The sequence below is a fragment of the Chelonoidis abingdonii genome, chromosome 4 (genome assembly GCF_003597395.2).
Source record: "Chelonoidis abingdonii isolate Lonesome George chromosome 4, CheloAbing_2.0, whole genome shotgun sequence".
Taxonomy (NCBI): domain Eukaryota; kingdom Metazoa; phylum Chordata; order Testudines; family Testudinidae; genus Chelonoidis; species Chelonoidis abingdonii.
The window spans coordinates 25,214,718-25,222,234 of NC_133772.1; positions in this window are offsets into that span (position 1 = coordinate 25,214,718).

Below are 7,517 nucleotides of genomic sequence, written 5' to 3' on the forward strand. Positions count from 1 at the left end.
CCTATTCGGCATTGGTGAGGCCTCATCTGGAGTACTGTGTCCAGTTTTGGGCCCCACACTACAAGAAGGATGTGGAAAAATTGGAAAAAGAGTCCAGAGGAGGGCAACAAAAATGATTAGGCAGCTGGAGCATATGACTTACAAGGAGAGGTTGAGGGAACTGGGATTGTTTAGTCTGCAGAAGAGAAGAATGAGGGATTTGATAGCTGCTTTCAACTACCTGAAATGGGGTTCCAAAGAGGATGGAGCTAGGCTGTTCTCAGTGGTACCAGAGGAGTAATGGTCTGAAGTTGCAGTGGGGGAGGTTTAGGTTGGATATTAGAAAAAACTTTTTCACTAGGAGGGTGGTGAAGCACTGGAATGGGTTATCTAAGGAGGTGGTGGAATCTCCTTCCTTAAAGGTTTTTAAGGTCAAGCTTGACAAATCCCTGGCTGGGATGATTTAGTTGGGGATTGGTCCTGCTTTGAGAAAGGGGTTGGACTAGATGACCTCCTGAGGTCCCTTCCAACCCTGATATTCTATGAATATCATATGCATGTCATCTTAGCTTTGCCCCATATGGATGCCCAGCTTTTAACACTGTCCAGAAACCTGTTCACACCAGCCATCACATGTAGATCCAATACGGGCTATGAATCCTCAAATTATTACCCACCATACATGGCCCAGAAAGTATCCTCCAGTTCAACCACTTGTCATGGGCCACAGATCCCAGCACTTCTGTCACACGTCAGACTCTCAACCTGTCACTGCAACAAGCTGCTACAGTCAAGAGCCCAACTAGTTCTCCATACATGGTCCAGAACAATATCCTTCTACTCATCCACCATTAGCTAAGAGACCCAATCTACCCATCCATCCTCCATTTGCCAACTGGAAGCCTCAGTATACCAGCCACATTCCCCTCACATTGAGCACTGAGTCCTGCCATCCAGATACAACCACATACCCACCTTCATCCAATCCACAGACCTCAAGTCAGGCTATTTACTATGGCAAGAAAGGTGTCAGACTACAATGATATCACACATGATATAAATGGCCAGCTAGTCAATGGGTACAAAATGTGATACACTGCATTTTTAGTCCGTGACTTCCAAAGTTCGGACACAAGCATCTTCTCGTGCAACAGGTGGTGGTGGTGGCCAGGCGACGTCAGCGTCAAGGCTGCATGTGTAATACATTTGAGAGGTTGGATGAGCTGTGAATATTTACCTTCTCTGAACTCTCCATTCACATGGCTTAAATGCATGTATGGGGTTTTGGCTGGGGTTTTTCAGTGCGATGTTCCTTGAGCAACATTTTAATGTTCATGATGGTTTCATCTGCTTATTCAAGAAAAGCCAGTTCGGAACTTGAGCTTTACAAGATCCTCAGCTTTGCCCTCGTCTCCACACACACACACACTCAGCCCCCCAACCCAGTCCCTCCAGTAAACTCTTCCTCTCTTTCTGCCCCGCTTTTCCCTGCCTTGCAGAACTCAAGAGTTCCAGAGCTCCCCAGACTCTGCTCTTCCCACTGGATGGAATTGGAGCCTTGGAGCAGATTCTGTCCCCTACTCCAATCACTATGTATTTTCCTAGTAGCTCACAGGGGCTGGTACTGTGCTGCAGGTAGTCAAGGCAGACGCCACTGCTCCTCACAAGCCCCAGTGTGGGGAATGTGCTAGGGGACAAGCTCAGAGCATCATGCTGTGAGGATTTAGGAGTGGGCCACAGCACAGGATGGATTACTGGGGGCTGCTCTAACTCAGGCCAGGGCCATACTGGCTCATGGTACAGCCCATAGGGTACAAAGCGACCTTTCCCCCCCCTCCTGCTGGACTGAACCTCCTGGAGGCACGGCACTAAATCAGACCCATGGGGCAGGGACTATCTGTTTGCTCCAAGTTTGTACAGAGCCTAGCACAATGGGATCTGGGGCCAGCACTGGGGCTCCTAGGTGCTACAATCATACAAATAATAGTTTGTTCTGATGGCTGGAGCTAGAGCATTATTGAACTACTATATACAGAGAGCAGGATGTGGCCCTTCACACTGCAGCAGACGTACTGTGCTAAGCTACACGGCAACGGTAAAACACAAAATGGTGGCTGCGCAATAGCCAAGTCAGTTGATAATTAAAGTGCTGGTATTTTTAGGTGAGAGAGAGAGAGAGAGAGAAAGTGTGTGTGTGTGTGTGTGTGTGTGTGTGTGTGTGTGTGTGTGTGTGTGTGTGTGTGTGTGTGTGTGTGTGTGTGTGTGCTGCGCACGGCAGGGCTCTTTGAATTCAATTTATTGGCCATGTGCTGAAGAGATGCCAGGACCCGCGGAGATCATGAAGTAACTGTGAATGTCAATACTTCTGTTTTTTTTAAGGTTTAAAATTACTTTAGAGGGAAAGTGTAAAAAAAGAGGCTCGAGTCATTTCTAAGTGACAAGGCACAAAAGACAAAATTGGGTCATTTTTAAAACCCAGTGACTAAAATTAAACAAAACCAAGTTATTTCCCCCAACACAGCCTGAGAGGAATCACAAGAATGGAAAGCGAAATACTTTCTCTGTCCAAAGCTTTAAAGGAAGGAGGGGAAAGACGACCATCTCCCTCGAACACGAATTGCCTAGATCGTTGTCAGAAAGATTCAGGTGCCAGGGGATGGCAGGGCAGGAACTAGGAGAGGTAAAGCCTTTTACTAAGCCAAAAAATCTTTTGTATTATTGGTAGGTAAAAACTAGACTTCTGGGCAACCAGAAAGATTTAAGAATCTGGTTCTCGGCATCATGAAGAGCAAGAATGCATTGCTATCTAAGGTCCCCCTCACTGCAGTATCTGAGCACTTCATGGTCTTTAGCATATGTACCCTCATGCACCCCTACGAGCAGGGCAGTGCTGTTTTACAGATGCACGGGGACTAAGTGACTTGCCCAAAGTCCCACAAGGAGTCTGTGGCAGAGAAGGGAATTGCACTAGTCTCTCCTGAGCCGCAGGCTAGCATCTTAACCACTGGGCCATCCTGCCTTTGTGCAGTAACAGCACAGACATCACAGGTTTCTTGGCTGCACCAAAACAGCCATTATTATAAACAAGAGGAGAGAAGGTAATTTACTACTATAGAAGAACATGGAGAAGCCCCACCCTGGCAGACTGCACCCAGTTGTGGCACCTTGTCTTGCAGGAGAACACCTTCTGGAGAAAGTCCAGAGAAAAGTTTAGAGGTGGGAAGGGTCTGGTAATTTTTTTGACCAATTAAAGAGCCAAAGTCTCTACATTTTGGAGAAGACAAGGTCTCAGGTTGATCAAGGCAGCTGGTTCATCTCAAAATTCATGAACACAGCAGCCTACCTCCAAGGAGAAGATATTAGAACTAAGCCACACTAGGGACTCCCTCACTCTTCAGCGAGTTCACCGAGCTCAGGTGACATTTCCAGACCGACCATCAACTGGGAGGCGAGAATGGAAGAACCCTTTCAAAGCATGGAGTTCTCTGCCCCAAAGCCATACAAGCCAACTGCACCTCCTCTCCAACGCTGATGACTCCTGGGGGAGGTGAGGCGAGACAAGTTCTACACATGCATAGCTGATGATGGACCCAGTTCCCTGGAAAGGTCCAAGGTCGCTAGGATCAGCAGGGAAGTGGGAGCTTTATTCTCTGCACAGCTTCATTCTGAACACAAAACCACCACATTAAAAGCCAGGCATACCAGCAAGCGCCTGGAACCACCCTTTGCAGCCCAGTCAAGGAGAGAGTATTGACAACAACTGTTTCTAGGCAGATGGAACGTTCAGGACTTCTCCACAACCACTGTTTAATGATGCAAGATCCATCAAGATGGAAGAAGACAGAAAAGTAACAACCATGATTCTGTTTAACATCACAGATGTCAGGGGCTCAGGCATCACATTCCGAGCCCTCACCCCCTTCAAGTCTTCCTTCCCAACTTCAGCTGTTCCCCATTTCACCCATTCCCTGTGCTATCCCCATAGCCATCATGCCATACTACGGATCATAGCAGCACTATGCCAATTGTAACTGTTTAAAGAGCACCAGAACGTGGGGAAATCCAGGCACCGGTCTATTGCCAGCTATATACCAGTGTTTCCAGCCACACATCTTGAGGTCCAAAATGAGCTCAGCAGGACAGGATCGTGCGTGCTGCAAAGCATCCTTCAGCTCTGCGTCTCCTTCCCCTCCCCTCTGTCTGCAAAGCCGGGCTAGACATGAGAGTCCTTTACCTTGCAAAGCCAAGTTTGCCAACTGCACCTCAACAGGAGGGCAAGGGAAGTGATAAACACAGATGGAGATTCAGTAGTAGATCCCCTTTTGACTAGGTGTGCAACGGCAGTAGGCCATCTACTATTCTCCACTAGGTAGACAGTTGCCTTTGCAAGGCCTGGTCTACACAAGAAAATTAGGTCAGTGTAACTACATTGCTCAGGGCATAGTTAAGCCAGCCTAAGTCCCTGTGTATACAGTGCTAGGTTGACAGAAGAACTGGGGAGGCAGAGTACCTACAGAGATGGGAGAACCCCTCCCACTGGATTAGGTAACGTCTACACCAAAGCCCTACAGCTATGCCACTGCAGCGTTCAAGTGTAGACAAGCCCTATGCCATGGCCTAGCTAACAAAATACCAAGATAAGCAAGTAAGCAGATACCAGAAGGCAGCAGCTATTTGACTGCATCATGTTAGGCCATTCTAGGGCAAAGGCCGAACTGACACAGCAACGCCACCCTCAGCTGGGGGCAGGAAACGTTAGTGACATGGACTGTGCACCCAGTCAAGAGAACTGCAAAGAACTGCACTGCCGTCAAGTCAGTTCATAGGAAGGGGACCAGTGGACTGCCCCAAGCTGCCCCATCCAGGCAGCCTCACACACAGCACAGCTCCAGCTGGCCTCTGGAGGAGAAGCACCAAAGGAAGATGCTGAATTCCGCCTCAGCGCCAGCAATCACCACTGCTATTCATTCCACAACAGGCAAAACCAGCTCTGCGCTCCAAACCAGGGCTCCCCTCCACAGAACTGCACCCAAGGTAGCAACTGTGGGAAGTTTCAGGGGAAAGAAATTCTAGCAGCAACACAGCTGGAGAGAAAAGCAAGATCTGTCCGTGTGATTCTCACACTTAACACTTCCCCTCCCCAGGGGTTACAAGAACTGAGAGGGAGTGAAGGCAACTCATTGGAGATGATACCAAAAATGACTTCACAGCATCGCACGCTGGCAGGGAGAAGGGGGGAATCAAAATCCAACAAGGCGACAAGATATTCAGCATCACCACAGCTACATCATCTCCTGCAAGGCAGCCAACCAAAACCAGCAGCAGAGTGCGCAGGGGCTGGGAAGAGAAGGCCATGCAGGGCCTGAGATGAGTGCAAAGAAATCTTTGGAAGATACACAAAGGCAGGTGCTCCAGGAAAGCAGCAAGAAGAGAGGGTGGCTAGGGAGAGCCAAGAGCCTCCAGCCGCACCCATCACCAGTGCTAGGGCAATTAGGACAGGGTGGGAAGTGGTCATTGAGGCAGCTCTTGGAATGATCCTGCCCCAATGAAGGACCGTTGGGGCCAGAAAAGGACAAGTGATGCCCTGTGCTTCCTGCCCCTCCTTGCTGATGAATGTTGCCATTCCCCACGCTGTCTGCTCCTTGAACATGGTGCTCACTAGCAGGCTTTTCCCAGACTGAGGACAAGGGGAAGGCTAGCTACTCTCCCCACCTGAAGGTCTAGCACACCCAAGCATGGACCCTTTTCTGAAGCAAACCACTTGCCTCATGCCACCATGGTGCCCACAACCAGGCTGCCTGAGCCCATCTCATGATTCTGCAGGGAGCTGGTCCTGCAGTGCGTGATGCCTTCTCCACTCCTCCAGGAAATCCCTAACCCAGGCAGAGGTGGTGTGGAGTTGGACCTGCACCACGCTAAGAGGGACACAAACCAGTCCCCAGGGGGAAGAGGGTGCAGATGGAGTTGGACCTGTGTCACTAGATCCCAACGCACTCGGAAGGGATCAACCCATAGAAATCCTCATCTCTCAGCTGGCTTTCTGCAACCTAGAACAGCAGCCGTCAACTGATCCAGACTACTGTTCCCCTGTCAGGAGTCTGATTTGTCTTGCGTAACCCCCAAGTTTCACCTCACTTAAAAACGACTTGCTCACAAAATCAGACATACAAATGCAAAAGTGTAACAGCCACTAGCACTGAAAAATTGCTTCCTTTCTCATTTTTACCATACAAGTATAAAATAAATCCACTGGAATATAAATATTGTGCTTGCATTTCAGCGGACGGTACACAGAGCAGTATAAACAAGGTAGTATCTATGAAATTTCAGTTTGTACTGACTTCACTAGTGCTTTTTATGGAGCCTGTTGTAAAACCAGGCAAATCTCTAGATGAGTTGATGTACCCCCGAAAGACCTCTGCGTACCCCCAGGGGTACACATACCCCTGACTGAGAACCACTGACCCGAACTGCTCAGAAAAAGCAAGTCGCTCCCTCTTAGATATAAATCAGCAGGTGGCTTGAACCAGCTGCAGCCAAGAAAGCTCAGGTTCCTTTTCTGACTCTTCATGGGGAGAGAAGCAGCAGAAGGCACTAAACACAGAGCTCTTACAGATGCCAAGTACCAGGTTCTAGAGAAGATTGATTGATTACTTGGACTGTCAGCTCTTTGGAGCAGGGGTTGTCTTTGATCTGTGCCTGTACAACGCCTCGCACAAGAGGGGCCTGTGTCCATGCCTGGGGCTCCTTGGGATTATGGCAACAGCAATAAGAAGTATGGGGAGTCAGATTAAGGCATGGTTTGGAAATTCGGGGAGCTCTAGTGATGCTCATTCCCCAGCAATACTACAAGCACTTTTCCCTGATTTATGAAGGAAGAGGCCTGACAAGGGGATGATGTTCCATGATGGAGAAAACTAACACACAGGTAGGAATCTGTTTCCATGCCCACACAGCAGATGGGATCTGACTAGCAACCTTCAGACAGGAAAAGCCACCGACTGCCAAGACTTGCTGATGGGGTAGAGCAGGCTCAAAGCAGGAGCTAAGGCTCAATGCATCTGTTGCCCAAACCAGTCCCCCTGGCCATGAAGAGTTCTTCTCTTTAAGAGAAAGTGTCTCTCGGATTTGTTCTGGGGGGTACAGAAATCCCATGGGAATAGCAGGGATGCCAGTGCCGCAGCAGATCAGATTTGTCCCGTCCCAGTGTATTAGCCATGTCTTGAGTTATGCTTCAGGTGGGGGTGGGGGTTCTGGAGGGGGAGGCTTTTGCTCACTTCAAGCCAGAAATGAAAGCAGAGCCATCCCACAGCACAGCACCAGGCTGGCTGGCGGCAGTTCTGAACAGAGGTCGGCTTCTCTTACAGAGCCACGCAACGTGAGCCCTGCCAAGGCGATTGACCATTTCCATCATGGGAAACTGGAGCACAGAATCACAGCAGCGGCCTCCCCAGCGACGCAGCAGAGGGCTTGCTATTTCAGAACATCAGACACAGGCAGTTATCCACTCAGGGCACAAGATCACTTCCCCCAGAGAG